This window comes from Dreissena polymorpha, chromosome 14, assembly GCF_020536995.1.
Source record: "Dreissena polymorpha isolate Duluth1 chromosome 14, UMN_Dpol_1.0, whole genome shotgun sequence".
In the NCBI taxonomy this organism is placed as follows: Eukaryota; Metazoa; Mollusca; class Bivalvia; order Myida; family Dreissenidae; genus Dreissena; species Dreissena polymorpha.
In genome coordinates, this window is record NC_068368.1 from 71744380 (window position 1) to 71769376 (window position 24997).

The 24997-nt window shown below is 35.2% G+C and overlaps 1 protein-coding gene across 1 annotated transcript in view; it reads right to left on the reverse strand.

The window, feature by feature from the left end:
• LOC127857470 (teneurin-2-like) overlaps positions 1–24997 on the reverse strand; it is a 231258-nt gene that overhangs the window by 71168 nt on the left and 135093 nt on the right. The window contains exon 6 of the mRNA XM_052393865.1: positions 5978–6020. The gene's annotated coding sequence lies outside the window, so the exon portion shown is untranslated. The remainder of the gene's footprint in view (positions 1–5977; positions 6021–24997) is intronic.

Below are 24997 nucleotides of genomic sequence, written 5' to 3' on the forward strand. Positions count from 1 at the left end.
ATAGTTATGCTACAGAAAAATTAAAATTCAAAAATGTACAAAGGGCATGTTGTTTTATACTACCTAAGTTGAACAAGAGCTGTGTTTGTGAAACACAATGCCCACTATGCTTTGAAGCCATATATTTGACCTTTGACCTTGAATGATGACCTTGACCTTTCACCACTCAAAACCTGCAGCTCCATGAGATACAAATGCATGCCAAATATCAAGTTGCTATCTTCAATATTGCAATAGTTGATTGACCAATGTTAAAGTTTTGGGACAGACAGACAGACAGACACACACATTCAATGACAGACAGGCCAAAAACAATATAATAACAAGAGCTATCTCAATTTCAATCACAAGGAGGGAGGGGTGGAGTGGAGAGGGGTGTATAGAGTGGGGGTGTGGTCATTTATTACATTATCTTCCAAAAATGCAAAAAAAGGTGGGTTTTTTTTTTTGGGGGGGGGGGGGGATTTTTGGGTGGGATGGTTGGACGGTATTTCAAAAATAAAATAATAAAAATAAATATTTGTGTTTTTTAACAATGCTTGAAAAAAACAAGAGATGTGTTTGTCAGAAACACAATACCCCCTTATTGTGCCGCTTTGATTTATTTATTTTTTTACCTTTGACCTTGAAGGATGACCTCGACCTTGAACTTCCACCACTAAAAATGTGCAGCTTTATGAGGAGGCCGCTTTGAAATATTATTTTTTTCACCTTTGACCTTGAAGGATGACCTTGACCTTGAAGGATGACCTTGACCTTGAACTTCCACCACCTTCACCTTTCACCACTCAAAATGATCAGCTCCATGAGATACACATGCATGCCAAATATCAAGTTGCTATCTTAAAAAGTGAAAAAGTTATGGCCAATGTTAAAGTTTTTTTCGAACGGACAGACAGACTGACTGACATACTGACGGACAGATCAACTGCTATATGCCACCCTACCGGGGGCATAAAAATTAATTTTTGGGGGTGGGGGGTATAGTGTGAGGGTGTGGTGGTCATTTATTAGATGATATTTAATAATAATAAAAAATAATGGGGGGAGGATTGACGGGGGATTCAGGGGGGGGGGGGGGGCGTGGGGGATGGTTTGGACGGAGTCAATTGTGGTATGTCAGGTAAGAGTTGTTTTGTCAAAGTATCAATCAAATCTAATCATAAATAAAACAAGATGTGTTTGTGAAACACAATGTCCCCCTATATGATGTTTGACATTGTAGGATGACCTTGACCTTGTGAAGGATGACCTTGACCTTCACCTTTCACCACTCAAAATGTGCAGCTCCATGAGATACACATGCATGCCAAATATCAAGTTGCTATCTTCAATATTGCAAAAGTATTAATAAAATAAGCGATTTGGGCCACATATATTTGACCTCTGACCTTGAAGGATGACCTTGACCTTGACCTTTCACCACTCAAAATGAGCAGCTCCATGAGATGCACATGCATGCCAAATATCAAGTTGCTATCTTCAATATTGCAAAAGTATTCATAAAATGAGCGATTTTGGCCACATATAATTGACCTCTGACCTTGAAGGATGACCTTGACCTTTCACCACTCAAAATGTGCAGCTCCATGAGATACACATGCATTCCAAATATCAAGTTGCTATCTTCAATATTGTAAAAGTATTCATAAAATGAGCGATTTTGGCCACATATATTTGACCTCTGACCTTGAAGGATGACCTTGACCTTGACCTTTCACCACTCAAAATGTGCAGCTTCATGAGATACACATGCATGCCAAATATGAAGTTGCTATCTTCAATATAGCAAAAGTTATTGCAAAATGTTAAAGTTGGCGCAAACAGACAGACCAACAGACCAACAGACAGACCAACAGACAGACCAACAGACAGGGCAAAAACAATATGTCCCCCACTACTATAGTGGGGGACATAAAAAGTTATGGCAATTTTAGCAAAATCTAATAATTTGACCTTGAGAGTCAAGGTCATTCAAAGGTCAAGGTAAAATTCAACTTGCCAGGTACAGTACCCTCATGATAGCATGGAAGTATTTGAAGTTTAAAAGCAATAGCCTTGATACTTTATAAGTAAAGTGGATCTAAACACAAAATGTAACCATATATTCAAAGTTACTAAGTCAAAAAAGGGCCATAATGACAACCAGAGTTATGCAACTTGTCCTTTACTGTCCCCTTATGATAGTTTGCGAGTGTTTCAAGTATGAAAGCAATATCTATGATACTTTAGGGGTAAAGTGGACCAAAACACAAAATTAACCAAATTTTCAAGTATAAAGGGCCCATAATTCCATCAAAATGCCAGTCAAGAGTTACATAACTTTGCCTGCACAGTCCCCTTACGATAGTTAGTAAGTGTTGCAAGTATGAAAGCAATAGCTTTGATACTTTAGGAAAAAAGTGGACCTAAACACAAAACTTAACCAAATTTTCAATTTTCTAAGTATAAAAAGGGCACATAATTCTGTCAAAATGCCAGTCAGAATTACATAACTTTGCCTGCACAGTCCCCTTATGATAGTTAGTAAGTGTTGCAAGTATGAAAGCAATAGCTTTGATACTTAATAAATAAAATGGACCTAAACACAAAACTTAACCAAAATTTTAAATTTTCTATGTATAAAAAGGGCACATAATTCTGTCAAAATGCAAGCCAGAGTTATCTTACTTTGCCTGCCCAGTCCCCTCATGATAGTAAGTAAGTGTACCAAGTTTGAATGCAATAGCATTGATACTTTATGAGAAAAGTGGACCTAAACGCAAAACTTAACCGGACGCCGACGCCAAGGTGATGACAATAGCTCATAATTTTTTTTCAAAAAATAGATGAGCTTAAAATGTTCCTACCAAGTTGGACTTGATGTTCTATTTTCTTGCACAAGTATCTATTCTTTCAAAGATATATACTGCTCATTGAGAATGAAGTATAACTGAATCCAACCTAAAATAACTGGAGAAAATGAGAGTGGATTTCAAAGCTTTCCTGGGGGCACTTTGCCCTGGGCGCCATCATAAGGGGGCGCCCGAAGAAGACTCATTGTATTCGTGTTGAAGCTGCATACTGCTTTTGTTGTTTGTTATTTAATACGGCGACTTCCAATTCTCGATCTTCCTTTGCATTGGCTGATGGATTTAAAAAGTGGAAAAAAAAAGAAAAACTTGTGGCACATGAAGACAGCCCAAGTCACCCTCAGACCTTTACTACTTAGAAAGAGGCAGAGCGAAGGCTCATGAATGGAAAAGGCATTGATGCAAAAATTGAAGATCAGATTCAAACAGAAAAATAACGGTGGCGTGATATTTTAAAACGTGTGCTTATTGTATTAAGTTCCTTGCCTCTCAAAATTTGGCATTACGAGGCCACAATGAAAGTTTGACAGATGAAGTCAACAACAAGATTCATTCGCCTAAAAGAGTTGAACTCAAAGTTTGGATTTTTACTGGATGTTCACAATCTTGTAAAAAGCGAGGATTTCAAAACTCTTTGCCAAAATTGCTTTGATTTAGCCAATTTTTATGACACTGATATTCAATGCAAAGAACGAGATTCAGGACTGTAAAATGTTATTAACTACGAGAGGTGATTCCTTACCATGAACACCTTTGAAACTTATTTCTTTCATTGTGTCGTATGGTGATGATGTATTTCACAATTTGCGTATTGCTCTGCAAATTCTTTTAACAATTGAGGTGTCAATAGCCAGTTGCGAGCGTTCCTTCAGCAAGCTGAAGCTCATTCTCTCATACCTAAGGGCATCCATGGGACAAGATCGTCTCGGTGATCTCGCACTTCTCAGTATAGAGAAGGAAACAGTTGAAAAAATAGACTTTGATGCTATCATTGACAAGTTTGCGGCCATGAAGGTTAGAAATATAAATTTAGTATAAAGAAATTTTGGAATGGGCGCATTGGGTGGCTGTTGATAAAGACTAACCGGCAATATCATTTTGTTGTCGTTGTAGAAGTAAACATTAATATTGTCTCCAAAAGGTCTTTCTTGTCTGTCTTTTTAGCTCACCTGAGCACAACGTGCTCATGGTGAGCTTTTGTGATTGCCTTTTGTCCGTCTTGCTACGTTCGTCGTCATCATTTGCCTTGTTTGGTGATAGTGGTATTATGTCATGTTGCGTATCGACTTAAGTTCTCTTATTTTTCAATTAGACTGAATACTGCACTCCAATATTTCACAGGGAGAAGGGGCACACAATTTATACATTGTCCCCGGGCGCCGAATATTGTCGCTACGCCTCTGTTTCCTGGTAACTTTTTATAAAATCTTCTTTTTTTTAAAATTGCAACTCAACCTTATCATTATTTATGGAACCAAGACTCTTTAATAGCAGTAAAAACAACACAAATACAGCAGGAATACCCACAGCTGAACCACACTAATTGGCAATTAGCGAATTCAGGACTTTTTTTCCTTTGCACCACAGAGGTGTAACTTACAAATTTTGTGCAGATGGGAAAACCTTCGCAAAAGATCTGTTCTGTCAAGGTAAAAACAAGAATTGACTGCGCCAGCCTGCATTTCTATTTATTTAATCTTGCATTACTTACCCAAAACATTCTCAGTCTGTTACAAAACATTGCCTACAAATGCCTCATAACAGGCTCAATTAATCAGTTATTGGATATGTTTTGCCAATGGAAACAATCCAGTTATCTTGGTTTGTACATAAAATGTAACGCTTGTGCGTTACAGCTTGCATTAATGCAATAAGAATAAATGCAATTTATGCCATAACTAAAACGATCAATATATACTTTGCATAATAGAGTTCTGGAATAGGTTTGTAAATCATATTTTACCCAAAGGTTTTAGAACTGTTAATAATTTTAAACACCAATTATCTGTAAAGTTATAGCATGTGCAAGCAGCTTTCCATAATTGTAGAATAATTACTTTACTTTAAAGGTCTGCTTTTTATTGTTTTTCTGTTTAAGTGTCTTTTAATGATTTCCAACACCAACAGCAAAGTTATATGATGATGAGGATGAGCTGACTGTATGATGACAAAAACCTGCTGGGTATTTATTTATACTGCACCAGGAAATTGATCTGGCTCAGTGAAATGCTTTCAAAACCCTTTTCATCATCTAGATATTTGCCAGCTGTGCAACAAAGTGTAGTGTTGACAGCAGCCAAGTGACCATGGGCTGGGATCTCTGGGCAAAGGGTATCCTGCTAATCTATTCATGGTAAGTGCAGAGAAAAAAACCCAGACCATTAGCCCAGAATGCATGGTGTATATCAATAGATGACATACACACACAGTGTTTGCATGTCAAATGCAGATATGCTGACAAGGTAATTGATTACTTTTGAACACTTTAAGTTCCATCTTTACCCTGGCATGTCAACTGGAATGATAAGGTTCAATTAAAAAGATTGTTGCCAGTCAGTGCATCAGATCAGTTTCACATGTGTGGTACACAAAATCCAAACTAGCTCATGTCAGTTTCTCAAAATATGGTAACTATTTTTAAGTTCAGTCCTGGGATATTGGCAAGTTACAAATTGTGTTTACAAGTGTTCTTGAACAATACATACAGTCCGACAAAATTTTACAAATTGCGTAATATGTATTATTGCTATAATCATATTCAAAATATTGCAAGGTATAGCATGAAGTTCTACAATCACAATGAACATCTTTGCATCATCACATAACCAGTTCACAGAAACACACATCTTTAATAGTACAAAACATCTATTTCAGATTCAAAAGAAACCTGCTATAAAAATCCTTAATAATTATATCATATATATTATTTACAGTGGATGTAAGGATAATGTTACATGCTTGGCCTTTGTAATACTTAATATGAGCAAGCTGAGTTCAAAATTTACCTGGATTTACAGGCATATGTGCAACTTTCAAAGGCAACAGAACCTTCAATCAATAAAAAAAATAATTTAAAACATGTATACAGTTTGATTACATAATTGTTTTAAATAATTGTATCTTACCTTAAATGTGTTATGATTTTCTTTAGTGGTGTGGCATTTCTACCTGAAAATAGACAACATAATTAATTGAAAGTGAGGGTATATGTTTTCATTGTAGCAACATGTTCAAGAAGAAATCTCTTACTTCCCTTTTTTTTCTCCATTTGTATCACAGTGAATGACTTTTAACACATAATAAGGCTTAATTCCAACTGAAAGTATCAGATATCTCCAACACAATTGTTTCAGCATGAAGAACAATTTTTAAACATTTCCTGTTCATCCCTGTCATAAAGCCACAACTCAGAATATCAACCATGTAACCATAGAAATTCCTGGCAATGTAATCCATACAAGTGTGCAATCTTAACAAATCATCGAACATTTGTATTGCAATGCAATAATTCACCATATTCAGGAGCACACAGACAGTTCACTTTTCAAGTTTCCCACAAACAAATTATTTACTTAACTGCATTTGTTTCACAAGAAGAAATCATAGTTTTGTTGCACAATTTTTACTTGTTTTCCAGTTCTGTTTTAGTACTTTAGCACAGGATTGTTTGCCAGTTGTGATTTAAGTAACACCTACAGAATTATTGATTTTCTAAAAATGAAACAGCTATGATACAATTATGTTGCTTGTGCCTGAACAAACAAATACGGTTACATGAGCTCTAGAAGTTTTACTGAAATTAACTAGTCAATGCCAATGCTGGCCAAGGGCCAGTGTGAGCAAAATATTTCAATGTTGACCAAGGGCCAGTGGGAGCAAAGCAAGTCAATGTTGGCAAAGAGCGAGTGGGAGCCAAACAAGTCAATGTTGGCCAAGAGCCAGTGGGAGCAAAAGTTGTCAATGTTGGCCAAGGGCCAGTGTGAGCAAAACAAGTCAATGTTGGCAAAGAGCAAGAAGGAGCAAAACAAGTCAGTGTTGGCCAAGAGCCAGTGGGAGCAAAAGAATTCAATGTTGGACAAGAGCCAGTGGACGCAAACAAGTCAATGTTGGCCAAGAGCCATTGGGAGAAAACAAGTCAATATTAGCCAAGAGCCAGTGAAAGCAAACAAGTAAATGTTGGCCAAGAGCCATGGGGAGCAAAACATGTCAATGTTGGCCAAGAGCTAGTGGGAGCAAAACATTTTGATATTGTCCAAGAGTCAGTGGATGCAAAATATCAATGTTGGCCAAGAGCCAGTAGGAGAAGAAATGTCAATGTTGGCCAAGAGCCAGTGGAAGCAAAACATGTCAATGTTGGCCAAGAGCCAGTGTGGGGGGGGAAACATGTAAATGTTGGCAAAGAGCCAGTGGAAGCAAAACATGTCCATGTTGGACAAGAACCAGTGGGGGGAACATTTGTAAATGTTGGCCAAGAGCCTGTGGGAGATAAACAGGTCAATGTTGGCCAAGAGCCAGTGGCAGCAAGACATGTAACTGTTGGCAAAGAGACAGTAGGAGAAAAACATGTCAGTGTTGGCCAAGAGCAAGTTGAAGCAAAACATGTAAATATTGGAAAAGAGCCAGAGTGAACAAACATGTCAATGTAGGCCAAGAGCCAATGGCAGCAAAACATGTCAATGCTGGCCAAGAGCCAGTGGGGGCAAAACATGTCAATGAAGGCCAACAGCAAGTGGAAGAGAAATATTTCATTGTATGCAAATTGTGGTTGTGAAAGTAGGCTTAGAGCTTAGGAAAGTAAAACATGTCAATATGGGTCATGAGTCAGTTGGAAGGAAACATGTTATTGTCCACAAAGAGCCAGTGGCAGAGAGGGAGCTGCTGCTTTAAAATGAGCTTCCCATATGTTTTAACAGACACAGTCCTGCAAGTTGCAATAGTAATCAGCCCAAGTAGGGTTGTTGACAAACAGTGAAGCATATGTATACTTGGGTTTTATAGCAGAGGAATTTAGAAAAGAGCACACGTGGTTTAAAAAGGCAAAATGTCTGGATGGAGAAATCTGAGCCTTAGTTGCTTTGTAGACTAGCATTTTGGTTTCAAAGCAGAGAAATATAGTGAGGTTTCACACATCAAAGCTATATCAATACAATTAACATGCAATACAATAGGGGATGAAGGGCTGTTATTGTGGATGATGATGCACAGATCAATTCTTTATAGGTAAAATGTCTTTTCATGTTTGTCAAGATCACTATGCAAGATTGTGGTGTACATAGAAAGCATTAAACATGTTTCCAGTATTCTGAAAAGCAAACTTATTCATTGAAAACTTACAATTGATACCATAAACTGTTGATTACTTTTCAAAATTATCATATTTTGACTCTCTGGTAAATATTATGGCAGTTACAGGTACATGGCCTTAATTCATTTCTCATTGCCATCAATATATGTCATATATTCACCCAATCAATGGATTTTCCTGCCTGCCAATAAACAAAGACATGCTGTGAGAACCAAGAACCTAAGCATCATCCCCACAGCGTTAACACGGCATGAGGACTAATGACGGCTTCTGAGTACTGTGTAACTCATGTAATTGCCAGTGACTTTAAAAGGTATCCAATATCAAAGACGGAAGCTCATTGCAATAAATGTTTTCATTGGCGGAAACAAAAAGCAATAAAATACTTTTTTCTTATAAACAAAGAGATCTGCATGCAAATGTAACGTTAAGAGTCATAAATTTCTCCATAATTGGATTTTTCAAGAGGGCAAAATTAATGTTAGTATTCTAACAATGTTTCCTAGACTTCTTGAAAATGCTTATTAATATTTCTTGTATTTGTGTTGACAGTTTCATTAGTAATGTAATAAATAACTAAGACTTGAGGTAAAAATCTTGATTTTGTAAGCCTAGACTTATGTGCATTAAAAGGTGCTTAAATGTGCCATTATAATGCTGTGTTTGTAAACAGTTTACAGATACACATGGTAATATAAGACAAAAGGTAACAGATCAAATTGCTTTCAAGTTTCCAACATCTGACAATTTAAAGCATGAATATTTTAGCTAAGTGACCCTGATAGTTCTAGAGTTTGACACTTGTTGAGTTTTCTTCATGGTAATTAGCCACAAGATAAAAGTAAATGAGCCCTAAGATAAACTTAATTAAGAAACATCAAACTGGCAAGGTAAACACAGTTCTCTTTGGTATGTCTGCTGATGCTACTGCAAGCGGGCCAGTGGCACTTGCTCCTGTTTACTCAAATAATATGGCCAATCCAGGAAGAGTCATTGGAATGTCAGCAAATACTTTAAACATGAATTGGAGTAAAAGCAGATTTATTTCTTATTATGTCTTACAATATTTATTGAGCAGAATCCAAAAACTACGTGCCTAGTATATAATATTATAATTACACGCACACAAAATGTAGATCTGTTTCCTTGCATTGGTAAATCCACAGAAACATTCAAAAATATAATGCATTTTCCTGTGATGGATTGTCAGTGTTAGAGATATTTTGGCAGACTAGAAGATTGTTGCACAGAAAAAGATTGAAAACCATTATTTATGGAAGTAACTTCGGGGAAATTTGTATTCCTTGTCATTTAAATGCATACAGTTTAAGACAACAAATTACACTGGAATTATTTTTATGACATTCTTGTTGGTAAAATACTGTATCATACTGTTCTACGTTATTGCCTATTTTTATGGACATACAGATAAATATTTCTGGGAATAATTTTCTTCATGTTTAAATATCTAGAGAAAAGGTCTGCTTTCAAGTACATATTAAGCATATTACACTTTATTACTTTGACAAATAAACAATGCTAATAATAACATGTTTTCTTCTTTTGTTTCCATATATGTTTTTATGTCTGGAGGAAAACCAGGTATACATTAATTATTTTCTAATAACATTGTTCATTTTGAGTTTATAGAATTACTAACCGAGGGAAATGGCAAATCGAACAGCACAAAGATTACAATAACTGCATTTTAAAGTCATGACAAGGTTATAATGTCATCTCCTTTTTTGTATATTTTTATAGAAACCAGATCCAAAAACTGTCTTGACTGTCTCCTTTTTTGTATACTTTTATAGACACCAGATCCAAAAACTGTCTTGACAACTCTAGGTTGCTCACGTGAGACCTGAAAGAACTGAACTATTCTGAGCAGCTTTTAATATGTTTCTATTTTTTTTTAAATGCCAAGATATCATTAGAAAAAAATGTTTTGAGCAAGATTTATGTTTGGACAAAAATACGATGTTTAGAATTTTGATAACTTTACACTATAGCCATATAATGAAAACTGCCTGGCGATGGACAACATTGCCTCCTAAAAGCTATCCATGAGCAACAAGTGCTCAGGTGGGCTAAAATCTACCAATTATAACAACTCATATTAAGCCACAAACAGAATTCTGTTCAATGCAGTTTTTGCATTACATCCATGCAAGAACCACAACAGCGCATTCTCATTACCAATTATTTTGCAATCAAGATAGCTTCAACCGTTTTTCCACACTGCAACATTTCTATAAAACCATTTCAGCATAACACATTAAAACCCCATCTCATATCATGATGTAGCTGCAGCGTTTCATTGGATTTGGCAAAAACATAATTATTTGCGATTGTTTTCTTAGCAGGAGCTGTCGTAAAATGCAACCCTCTCGATCATAAATTTGCACACTGCACTGTGTATGTAGACAATTTTATGACACTGTTAGTCAATTGGTATCAGTTAGTGCTTTTACTGCCTTTACCACACAGCGTCCTCGGTTATTAGAAATTAGCAGCGTGCTAGGGGTGATTTCATTACTTTTATTAGATTGTGAAAGTGGAGTTGATATAAAAACTGGATCATCAGTGAGAACAGCAACAAACCTGACATAAAATCAGCTTCAAAGTTAGACATGGATAATATTTTCACTGGTATCCAGCCGGTATGACAGACAGAAAATTGCATTTTAGACTGATAGTAATGATAGCACTGCTTTATTGAAGTCTCTCATATTGAAGGAAACAAATGTAACTAACAAACTTAAGTCTTAGAGCTTGATGTTTATTATAGCAAAAATAGCATTACTGTTTACATGATTCCAAGTATAACCTTAATCTTAAAAGCTGTTAATCTACATTTTTAAGCTATTTTCCAGTTCACAATAACTATCATAAACCTAGGACAGTGATCTTTATAAACATAATTCTAATTGGGCTAGTACAGGAATGTTTTTAGTATGTATGATAATTGTTAATTTGAAGCTTTGTTCTCAGTTTTGGTAACAAGGCAATTATGGTATATGCATTCACATTTTCAGACTTCTTCAGATCTAAATGTATAATTCAACAAGCTTCTGTTTTGCCATCTTTCATATTTTAAATCACCATCAAGAGGTCTACTGCAGCCAGTGAATTATTTAATTAACTTCCATGTAGGATTCATGCCAGTACCTTGATAACAATGCCATAAATGTTTCAGTGTTATGCCCAAAGCACAAACCCACCATTGGCATAAACAACCATTAACTTGTCATGTGACCAACCAAAGGTCCTGCAATGATCAAGTGTCTGGAAACAGCCATCAGACAGATATGCATGGCTTCTGCACCAGACCTAAGGCAAGGTGCCATTTGTCATAAAAACTTCAGAGATTTGTTAATTTATATCACAAAATCATGACCGGCCACTTGAAACTGGCACATGCAAGTGTATTGCTCTTGAGTACTCTTCAATCATGGAGGGGAGAATGGACTGGAACTGTCCAGGTGTCAGGTTGTTCTGGTGCATTCGTCCCATTGTTGCAAAAAGGTACCATGTGCCTTCTTATTTCAACATCACATGGTACATTTTTCACCAATGGGACGAATTATAATGTGCTATAATATACAATCAACCAGGTAGCAGACTACGTTGTTTGAAAAAAATAAATTGTTTGAAATGTGACAAATAAAATGACTGTGTAAATTATAATAAATGTTTAAATGTACTGAAAACTACATCACACAATCTGCTGATGGTTACTGCTTCTGCAGACGAACTGATGAAAAGTACTTGAAATACTCATCTATTATGAATGATCAAGAGTGTGATCTCAAAACAAGTACAGAAGGGTCTCTACAGAGCTTTAAAGAAATATCAACAAATTAGTTCACTGACAAAAGAACATCTCAGATTTGTAATTCATATTCTATTATTTCAACAAATACAATACATTAGTCAATACATTATCGTCATGTAATTAAATATGCATCTGTTTTTCAGACACAGTCTTTAAAAATCATGCTTACTGGTACAAGTGAATATAATGACAAAGCAATATATAACAATTCTTGTTCCCTGTGCAACTTCATTCAACATCTAAGGGACCAGGATGACAGAGCCATTTATTAATGCTTTGAATTTTAAAGACTTCATTTTCTGTAATACAGTTCAGAAATACACCATATTCACTGAAATGTTTTTTGTGCTTTAAAAACACCCGCCACCCACCAAGTTCATGTGGCAACCATAACCATGAGCTGTAAATGAGGCTTGTGAAGGTGTTGTTATGATGGTGTCAGTAGAGGCTACAAGGAATTACAGTGTCACTCAACCTGTCATCACCACCACACACATGGAGGGCAAGAAGAATCAGAGTATATGGAATACAAGGGTACTGGTGCAGATGGCCACACAGATAACCTTCTCATGTAGCTGAAGTTGTGCTCGAAAGAGTTGCATCTGATACAGAATTGATCACAAGATACCACAGTTTCGCTCTTGACCCTTATTTTTCTATTGCATGCCCACCATTCTAGGGTTTTAAGATACAAAAGGATGATGTGGCACTAGATGGTGGGAGGATTCCAAATCCAGCTTGGCTATAATTATGGATCACAAACTTATTAGCCTGTGATCAAAGCTCTCCTTGAATACTAAATGCATTAAACAGTTCCTCATGTTGGAGCCAGTTACTCTGCATTTGGACATTACAACAGAACTATTTCTACAGTACATAGTAACTGTATAATTACTGGTAAGGCTGTAAAAAATGTTTAATCATATGAACCGGCCACACAATAATGGGTCATATTTCATAAGCGGCCAGCAAAGCTCCAGACCAGCCTGCACATTGCTAGGTCTGGTCAGGAACTACGTTATCCGCTATAAATTCTAGCAAGGTTTGCTGACTCCTGGCATATTTATGCACAGGATTGACTGGAGATACTCTGGCGGCATATGGCATAAGACCCATTTTCACATGACATGGGTCAAATAGTCTATCAAATATACTTATTATAGATATAGAAACATAGCTCTTATATCCAGTAACTCATTTTATTATACCACCGTATTGATATCTGCCTGATATAGCGTTGCCTGATATATTTTTTTATATCATGCTCAAAAGGAAGTTCGTATATCAGTCATGTGAGGAGGATGGTCATATTACTCGGAATCAACTATAAAGTAATCTTTTTTAGTAAAATCGAATTAGATTCACCAAAACTAACAATTTGATACCAAGATGTAATATATTTTAAACACAAAATGCAAAACAAACAGCAGAAAACATTTTCAAAATATTAATCGCGCGAGATCATGAGGTCATTATTAACACGTCAAACGACAAGAGTCATATTCTTTCCTGCTAAAACTGCAGCTTTTTGCGATTTTTTTCATCATTTCTTTCAAATCAGGAACCTAGAGGTATGATAAACAGAACAAGAGGGCCTGAACGGCCCAAAGTCGCTCACCTGAGATAACAAGATATTATTGGGACAAATCTTCTGACCAAGTTTCACGAAGATCAGAAAATAAATGTGGCCTCTAGAGTGTTAACAAGGTTTTACTATAGCCATATAAAGAAGAATGCCCCGCCCCCTCGCAGCCATGTTTTTCAACCAACCGGCATCATTTTTTAACCTTTCCAAGATATTATTGGGATAGATCTAATCGGACCAAGTTTCATGAAAATCGGACAGTAAATGTGGCCTCTAGAGTGTTAACAAATTTTACTATAGCCATATAAGGAAAAATGCCCCGCCCCTTGGAAGCCATTTTTTTCAAGCAAACATAATTATTTTGGAACTCATTCAAGATATCATTGAGACCAATCTTCTGACCAAATTTCATGAAGATTGGACGATAAATGTGGCCTCTAGAGTGTTAACAAGGTTTTACTATAGCCATATAAGGAAAAATACCCCGCCCCTTGTGGCCATGTTTTTAAAGCAACCAAAACCATTTTCAAACTCATCCAAGATATTATTGGGATGAATCTTCTGACCAAGTTTCATGATGATCGGACTATAAATGTGGCCTTTAGAGTGTTAACAAGATTTTACTATAGCCTTATATAACCATATAAGGAAAAATGCCCCGCCCCTTGGAGGCCATGTTTTTCAAGCAAACGTAACCATTCTCGAACTCATCCAAGATATCATTAAGACAAATCTTCTGACCATATTTCATCAAGATTGAACAATAAATGTGGCCTCTAGAGTGTTAACAAGGTTTTACTATAGCCATATAAGGAAAAATACCCCGCCCCCTGGCGGCCATGTTTTTCAACCAACCAGCATCATTTTCCAACTCATCCAAGATGTTATTAAGATGAATCTTCTGACCAAGTTTCATGAAGATTGGACAATAAATGTGGCCTCTAGAGTGTTAACAAGATTTTACTATAGCCATATATAGCCATATAAGGAAAAATGCTCTGCCCCTTGGCAGCCATGTTTTTCGAGCAAAGGTTACCATTTTTTAACTAATCCAAGATATCAGTGGGACAAATCTTCTGAGCAGTTTCATGAAGATCGGAAAATAAATGTGGCCTCTAGAGTGTTAACAAGGTTTTACTAAAGCCATATAAGGAAAAATGCCCCGCCCCCTGGCGGCCATGTTTTTCAACCAACCAGCATCATTTTCGAACTCGTCCAAGATATTATTGGGATGAATCTTCTGACCAAGTTTTATGAAGATCAGACAATAACTGTGGCCTCTAGAGTGTTAACAAGATTTTACTATAGCCATATATAGCCATATAAGGAAAAATGCCCTGCTTCTTGGCAGCCATGTTTTACAAGCAAACGTAACCATTTTCGAACTCATCCAAGATATCATTGAAAATAATCTTCTGACCAAATTTCATGAAGATTGGACAATAAATGTGGCCTCTAGAGAGTTAACAAGGCAAATGTTGACGCCGCACAACGGACAACGGACGACGGACAAAAAGCGATCACAAAAGCTTACCATGAGCACGTTGTGCTCAGGTGAGCTAAAAACAGGTTACTGCCTGATCTTTTTGTAATATATCAGGCTCGGCGCGAATAAAATAACGGCTCGGCAACCCTCGCCGTTATATTATTCTAAGCCTTGCCTGATATATTACAAAAAGATCAGGCAGTAACCTGTTATTCTCTATATATCATTACACAATAATTATCCTTCACTTTTCTTTGCTTAATACTATAAAGCACACTGACGCATTTCCAACAGACCAACCAAATCTATATCTGAATAAACTGCATGTTCACATATACTTTGCATATCCTTGGCATCTATTTCAGGACAAATTCCAATGAAATCAGTTAACTAGCATGACAATCCACCATGCAGACCTACCATGCAGAAAGTGGAATAGCTCTCTTGTCAGTGAACAAACATTAGGCAATTTCTTAAATATTCAGTTGACATGAATGAAGCCAACCACTTCTGGCAATATAATATCCCTTTGAACAACACAACACTAATTTTTTAAGCACTTTACTTTTCGCATGAAGTTTTCTGCCTTGGTGAAAACTTCCAAAACTACACAGTTAACGGTGTGATCTCTGAAACTATTCTTCTTGAAGATTAAATGCCAGTTGTCTCCAATTATCTAATCAAATTCAAGGGGAAATAGTTAGGAAAACCTTCCTCAAGAAACATGTGGGGGAGAATTTTGAAAAATATTAACCTAAACAATCAGCAAATGATCAAAAACAGGCACCTATCCAATTAACCACAGAACAGGTTGCAATTGTATTATAATTCCTAATATAATATGGGTTCTTACAATATGTTCACATTATGTTAAAAGAATTGTAAAAATTGTGTGTTTGGTAACTTTAACTACAGCATAAAGTATATAAAATTACTAAACAGTCTGAGTTATTCTTATTTTGATTATATGCAGTTATCCAACAAAAACTTCAAAAAGCATGTAATAAAAAAATTATTATATAATTTATAAAAGCATTTTGATTTTCTTCTCACCACATGTAATATTATTACACCTGTTTGCATGCTTTCCATGTACATGTTAAGGACATTCTCAATGCATTTACCCTTCTGTAAAGTGGGTTTAAATTCCCATACAACTCAGCAGATCTGGCACTGTAAATCACAATTCATGCACTGGAAGATATTTTCTGCACTTGTTCTGCATTTTTTAGGTTAATTACTGCACTTGAAAATATTTTTAGAAATAAATGCACTTTAGGGTACTTATTTGTATAGTAATTTAGAAAAGTTTATTTTATGCAGAAGAGAATTGTAGTTTTAATGCACTTTAGTGTATTACTGCAGGAAAACTGCAGAAAAATTACACTTTAGTCTCAACAAAATGTCAAGAGCGCTCATTATAATACACATAAAATACACCTTTTCAAGAAGGTCATGTCACTTTTTTTTCTAAATGAAAAAAACCCACTGATATTGCATTGAGCAAGTAAAGAAAAATTCCACATTATACTTTGATCAAGCACATACAGTTATTGATCCTTGCAGTTTAGAGAACAACAACATCATATCATTATCATGTGCACATAACCTGATGATAGTTTCTAATATGAGAAACTGAGAACTGATCCCCGCACATGTATCAATCTCTGATGTTGGCAATGGTTCCTGTACCAGTGTTGTATGTGAGTTTACATGATGGTATCTTGAATACACTTCACAATATACCCACATGGAAGCCAAATGATTTGCTGCAATACTTATGAGAATTCCAACAGAACTGTATCTATGCTCACAAAATGTACAGAAAATGTCAAGAAAAAGTTGCGATACTTTAACATGTCACAGATCATATGCAATAATTGTACAATGTCATAAAAAAGGATGTTTGTACAATGTCATAAATATATTCCAATAACTATAGAATGTTTCCAATGTTGTACAATATTATATACTGACCAGATTGTATGATGGTGAAGGCTGTTCTGGAGCTATGTTGGCCAAGTATGACATAAGCCCCTTTTCATACGACACAACCCATATAGCTCTGCTAGATCCATAAGATGCTGCATTGGCAAACAGTTTTTATTCCTGTTTTTTCGGCGTAGCTGTATTTAGTCAGCTTTTCACCTTACCTGACCTTTGTAAGTGTCCAATAAAATTCAAAAAAAAAATTCCCGCGGCTAGGTACGAATGAATACACTTCATTTATTCCATTGGCTGATTTGAGTATACCACCAGAACATTGGAAACATATCCGCGTCTTTGTAACACAGTTTTACTGCATGAATTAATTTTATCTCTAATGAAAAGGCTTAATAGTCTATAGATAGAACAGTTTTACACTCAATTCTCGACATCAATACAGTTTGTGTGTGCACCTTTTATTTTCAGAGGATTGCCAGGGCAAAAGCGTTTATACTTAAAGGCTATGTTCTCATATTTAGTACTTACTTCCATATTCCTGTCAACATGTTAACATGTAAAAGTATAAAGAGCTGTGGAAGCGAGGCCTCACTTTAATGCATTGCATTTCAACCCGCGAGGTTTCGGTAAATTCGCGGCCAGTGTGTGAATGTCAGAGTTTATATACAGGTCATCACCGGAGTTCGCGGCCAGTAAAATAATCATTATATAATAAAGACGCTATCCATGAACTAGGTGACCTGGAATTTTCTTTGGACCAGAAATATGTTAAATGAAGATATTCAGCAATATAATTATGGTATGTCAATAATAGATTCTTAATGTGTTTTCAACAATACAATGATAAATATTATTTTTGATTAATTTAACAATAATTATTCCACCATATTGTAGTGCTGCAACAATACGCCAAAAACCGTATTGCAATATATTGTCAGTTCAAAAACCCGTATTGCAATATATCGCAATATATTGCTAACTTGTACCAAAATTATAACTTGCCAATTACCCGATAATCCAGTATATTCCAGTTTTAAAACAAATTCTGGTACATATTTACTATAAATGTGCTCAAGAATAACAAGAAACACAAACATTCGCAAATTTTCTTAAGTATCAAATACTTTTTGGCATTCGTTACTATTTAAAGATGTGATGAAATAACGTCCAACCGGGGCGTTTTTTTCCACTGAACACGCGTAATTCACCTGACGTGATGTTCCCGTGTTTATACAACACAAAATACACCCATACTTTCCATGCGACGTTCTACTTGTCTGTATAATTTTCGCGCGCTTTTTATTAAGACAAAGGATAAAGCACTTTTTATTTGACGCTAGAATTTTTTATTGTCGCTATAGCATTAAAATTTGGAAGCGTATTTCCGAAATTCGGATTACAAATTTAATAATGCTCAATTCAGAATCGAACGAAACATTTACAGCTGTGCGAAATTAATTCAACGATAATCTGTTCAAAGGAATCGAACGAATGCTCTGATGTAACAACGCTACTCCGTATAATACGATTTCAGAATGCTATTTTTACGGAAAAAAAAATATTTACACTGCTTTGTTTTGTTTTCCTTGTTATCATTATTTCGGATAGCTTTTCTGGACGAAATGTGAATGAATTTTTGTAAAATTTTCGTACCGGTATGATGAAAATCGTATCGCAATACAATATGCGGATTGCGTATTGCGATATATACCGATATACCGGTATATTGTTGCAGCACTAATATTGACTAATGTATTAAGCATGAGCGCGATGATTCTCAATACTGTTAATAATCAAATCAAATAGCAATGCCCGACAAACCACTAAAACAGGTTTGTTCCAAGAACGCGCCTATAAATACGGATTTTTCGCATGTGGCCGGTTTTGTATCTATAGCTTTATGACCAGCAATATGTAATAATGTAAAATAAGCCGCGAAAACTCCGCGTAACATCCTGTACTGCGTGTGATGCAGCTAAGAACTGCACAGAAAAAGACATTCGCTATCCTTGATCTCATTCATTGAACTATCAACGCTGTATATCTTTTTTAAAGATATTTCTTGTTCTTCCTATCCACAAAACACTTGAAAGAAGCTAATAACTTTTGAAAGGAATATAATTAGGCTTCATTCCAAGCACATTCTATAAAAAAAAACTCAACATTATTATTATCAGGATTTCTTATCATGATAAAAACATATTTTATTGGGGAAATAGAAGGTGAAAATCACCCAGATATTCATAAGTGGGCTCATAATATAGCAATATAAAACTGCTATCTCTAGGAGTAACTACCAAGCATGAAAATTAATGGGAAGATCCCTTTGGCACCAAGGGGATGTAACTCAAATCACTGCAGAAACCTCTTTAAATGTGGTGAAACGGCTGGTACCACTTCTTTCCATCATGGCATCATTGCTATCAAGGAATGATCTGTACCGATCACTTCAAAGAAGACGTGTTGTCATAATTCATATATATTTCTTGTTTGCAAGTCATAATTATGACATTTATTTGTATGTCGTACTATACATGTTAATCAGCAATTACTAATGAGACTAACTGTGATAAGTCTGAAGTTAATAAAGATTCACTTTAAAGTCAATGACCATAGCAAAAAGGCACTTGCGCTTCTAATTATTGCGATGTCCATTCGAAATAGCGGTCAATCTACAATTGCCTGCTTCTCAACAATAAAAGTGCTAACTCTTGCGATGTCTATTCGGAATAGCATTCAAACTATTAATTGCATCATTCAATACCAATTTACTTGAAACAAATCTTTATTGAAACATTCTGAACAATACTCTTTTTCTGACACTTTTTTACAAATCCAAGTTTTACATTAGATCACCGTGTCACAGCTGATATGTTGTGGTCATGGATTCAATACCCACTATTGGAGCATGTTTTTTCTCCAGCAAATACAGCTCGATTGGTCATTGTGGGCTCGGGTACTACTTACATGTACCCTGGGTACTCTTAAGTATACTTACATGTACCCCGGGTACGGTAATTATACTAAAACGTACCCAGGAAATTTAACGCTAAATCGGTCATTGTCGGCTTTCTTTTTTAAATTAATTTCATTCACATTTATGTCAATTTTCTGTAAAATGGCCTCTATATTATCGTAAGTCATACTTACAAAGTATGTTGACGCAGTTTTTTTAAAAGAGAAGTTTGTTTAAGATAATCGGTAGCGCATTTTACGACATCGGATTTTAGGCGGGAATACAACTCGGGTACAGTCTAATATCGACCGGGTGCGATTAAGTTTATTTTCAGTACCCGGGGTACATGTAAGTATACTTAAGAGTACCCGGGGTACATGTAAGTAGTACCCAAGCCGACAATGACCAATCGAGCGCAAATACACCATGTACTGGGTCTACCCAAAAAATGTAATTCAGAGAGATTCTATAAGCATTAAGCTTTTAGTACAATCTAGCTTAAATAAGTATGTTTAAACTAAAATTTATCCAGTTTGAAATAGAAATAAGATATACAAATTTAATTACATGTAATAAGAGTGTTTGTGTAACCAATTATTTTTAAATTACATTTATTTTTTTGATTGTGATGTCCACTCTTTAGCAGTAAAAGTTCTTTCCCTTTACAGCCTATTATATGGTAGGCAACAGGAATCCACATGTCTAGCATTGGGCGCACATTTATTTTATCTTGTGTAAAAATAAGAAGCAGATGCAGTAGTTTTATGCTCAACACTGGATGTGATCTCTGATATCATTTATTCACAGACTAAACATATAATTACCACTGCTGTAATATCCATGTGCTCAGCCATTAATGTGTTGATACAAGGTATAATTATTTCCTGAAGCCTCTCTTTGCTGGGAATAAATGTCTGGTTGCAGCTTATGTATTAATAAGCACTTACAGAAATTGTCATTTGCTTTAATAACTGCATTCTTAATTAGCAGAATGCATCAAGAAATAATAAGTACATCTGGTAATTGTTATTTGCTTTCTGAAATAAGAATATATATCTGGAATTATCAGTAGTAAATTAGCTTACAGTCTCAAGTAAGTGCTTTGATTTATGGTTTATAAAGTGGAATAAAACAATTATCTGCTAATGGCTATTCTGCAAATCTTTCACTTATAGTCACCAAATTTCTTTCTTTCAATGTACATGATACAGTAATTATATCCTTGTGAAAAGACTGCTTTTGTAAGATGAAATTGTTTGTTATTTTAATAGTGACACAAATGTCCAAACAAAAAGCAATTCAATATGAAAACAATGTTAACCCATGGTCACATAAGATAAGCTTACAAAACACATCATTGCTATATCTGCCTCAGAATGTTTCGCCCATTAAAAACTTCTCCCATCATTCTGGGTATAACGGTTGTGAAGAAGATTATTCTACTGAAAACACACACACAATCTCACAAATTGTGCATTGAAGACTGTGCTAAATCTCTTTGACATTAAGTTCTAAGACAGTAAAAGTTTATTTTTCTGTAGTTTTTTTCTGTAACAGGGACAGTAAATGTCGAGCATCATAATGTGGCATGGGGCCTGTATGATATGGGTGCTTATCAGCAGTTGCCCATAATTTACATTGAGGTCTGTATGTAATGGGTACTTATCAGCAGTTGCCCATAATTAACATTGAGGTCTGTATGTAATGGTTGCTTATCAGCAGTTGCCCATAATTTACATTGAGGTCTGTATGTAATGGGTGCTTATCAGCAGTTGCCCATAATTTACATTGAGGTCTGTATGTAATGGGTGCTTATCAGCAGTTGCCCATAATTTACATTGAGGTCTGTATGTAATGGGTGCTTATCAGCAGTTGCCCATAATTTACATTGAGGTCTGTATGTAATGGGTGCTTATCAGCAGTTGCCCATAATTTACATTGAGGTCTGTATGTAATGGGTACTTATCAGCAGTTGCCCATAATTTACATTGAGGTCTGTATGTAATGGGTGCTTATCAGCAGTTGCCCATAATTTACATTGAGGTCTGTATGTAATGGGTGCTTATCAGCAGTTGCCCATAATTTACATTGAGGTCTGTATGTAATGGGTGCTTATCAGCAGTTGCCCATAATTTACATTGAGGTCTGTATGTAATGGGTGCTTATCAGCAGTTGCCCATAATTTACATTGAGGTCTGTATGTAATGGGTACTTATCAGCAGTTGCTCATAATTTACATTGAGGTCTGTATGTAATGGGTGCTTATCAGCAGTTGCCCATAATTTACATTGAAGTCTGTATGTAATGGGTACTTATCAGCAGTTGCCGATAATTTACATTGAGGTCTGTATGTAATGGGTACTTATCAGCAGTTGCCCATAATTTACATTGAGGTCTGTATGTAATGGGTGCTTATCAGCAGTTGCCCATAATTTACATTGAGGTCTGTATGTAAAGGGTACTTATCAGCAGTTGCCCATAATTTACATTGAGGTCTGTATGTAATGGGTGCTTATCAGCAGTTGCCCATAATTTACATTGAGGTCTGTATGTAATGGGTGCTTATCAGCAGTTGCCCATAATTTACATTGAGGTCTGTATGTAACGGGTGCTTATCAGCAGTTGCCAAATTTACATTTCCAATTTCACATCAAATTAATTGTGGACAACCTAACTAAAAAAGTTAACTCAAATGTAGAGTGTCAATTTAACCGAAAAATTCTTAACACAAAATGAACGCAGTAAACAACAACTTTAATACAAAGAAATGTTTATGTGCCCTATTACATTTATCTTAGGGACAAAATTAACACACCAGTTACAAATAATACTTGCAAGATGTATGATGTTACAAAAACATTTCTAATAACAAAAATTAATAAAGAAATATTTTTAACATTTATTACTGAACATAAATATCATGGAAAATAACCTTTTGAAGTTCTTATTATTTGCAGAAAGTCATATTAAAATCACTTAATCCATAAATAAGACTTGTGTCGACCTTTGAGAGACACACTTCAATGTTTGTTCAGCCCTTCAAACCTGCCTGATCTAACAGAACACGTAATCAGAAACATAATTACCAAAGAATCTTAAATACCATAAAGAACATACCCAATCTTTGAATAGCCATTATTAGATTCATTCCCACTCAAGGACTTATTGCTCATACACAATTTTATGTAATCTTGTATTAATTTCACAATGTTTTATCAAAATGCTTCAACACCTGTATTTCTGATCATTTTGTCAATCCCTTATTGAAAATAATTCAGAAACCAATTATTAAAAAATTGCTAAATTCTGTATATGTTGCTAGTCAGAAAACCTTTTTTATAAGACAATATTTCTTTCTCAAAATTATTTTTCCTTTGGCAATAAAAACTTCATACCAGTTTTCTGTAAAAAAAAAAAAACATTTGATAGAGAATGAGATATATCTTTACATTAATACGAATGATGTTAATAGGCAGATGTCGTGGTATTGATGAAAATGATGGTGTTGGTGGTGTTGATAGTGGTGATGATAGTGGTGGTGGTGGCAGCAACAACAGCTGAAGCGGGGATGCCACCAATGCCAATGACGATGATTTTATTATTTAATCTGATATTTCAGCATGTTAATAAACTTAAATACCAATACCAAAATAGTCACAGATTTAATAATTATTACTTGTTTTATACAATGTCCATATTGATGAATGCCCCCAGTCTTCTTTTCCCTCAAAACTCCTCTAATGGCAAAAACCAGCAGTTTAAAGGCCAAGTTGACTTTTGATCTATTGAGTTAGGGAGACGGATGATGCATATGACATTCTATCTCTGCGTTGTGGTTATTATAAAGGAAAGTTATTAATTAGTATCGTAGTTAGTATAGAACAAATAGTTTTATCTTAAATCATAATGAAACAAATAATTTGTTTATCAATTAGTTAAAACCATCAACAAAAACCATGTGTCAAAAATAAAAATGTACATTTATTTATATTATAATAAATTTAATATATTTATTCACAAACAGTTTATCAAAACATGTGTTCATCCACAAAAAATGTTTAACATGTTTATATATTTACTATCATAAAAAAGAACAGCTGTTTAAATACCATATATTTGAACTATGTGACCAAATATTTTCTTGCAAAACTTTATTCAAGTAATGTTAATGGTTTTTATTCAACAAAGAATTTAAATCTGAAACCCTATTTATATTAACATCATATCAAAATAATTATATGTTAATAAATTGAGTACTCACAGACCCTAAGAATGTTATCAATATCCGCAAAATTTCACTGATGTGAATAACTTCAGTCCAATTTTTGTACATTTATATAAACGCAGTCAACTAAAATGATTTATTTGTATTATGGCTCATTCCTTTTCATGTTGATTTAGTGGATAATAGCCTACAGTAATGGCAAATATTCTCATCATTACATAGGTGCAGTTCCATTTGGTGTTCATTTCTTCTGTTTACACTGGAATCAATATTTTCAACTATATTTCATTGCAATTTATTGACACAAGTCAATAATTCATAGCTTCAAAAGCACTCCAATCTGTCATACAAGGTATATGTAAGGACACATGGGCATAAAAATTAAATAGTTATCACTGTGAATGTGTGCAGGATAAAGCAAAAAACATTGTTAATGGCATGATATTAACTTTGAATTCCTTAAGTGGCATACCTAAAAATTAAAATTTAGGTGTCAGCTGCAGTCAAATTAGGTTTCAGATTGTCACCTACAATATTAATTGCAGTCTTATTTTAGGTTCAAACACTGCATTTTGCATTTATTAACAAGAGATATTTGAAAAACATGTTTGACCCCCCCCCCCCCCCCCGTCTCCCGACTTACAGCTGAGCAAAATTATTATTGTGACCTTGACCTTGGGTCTCTTGATTTGAAAATCATCGGAGGCATTGCTTTGTAAGAATTAAAAGAAACTGATATTTGACCCTCAAAATTCTCTAGATATGGATAAGAAACCCTTCACCTTTTATCTGATGAACTTTTAAAT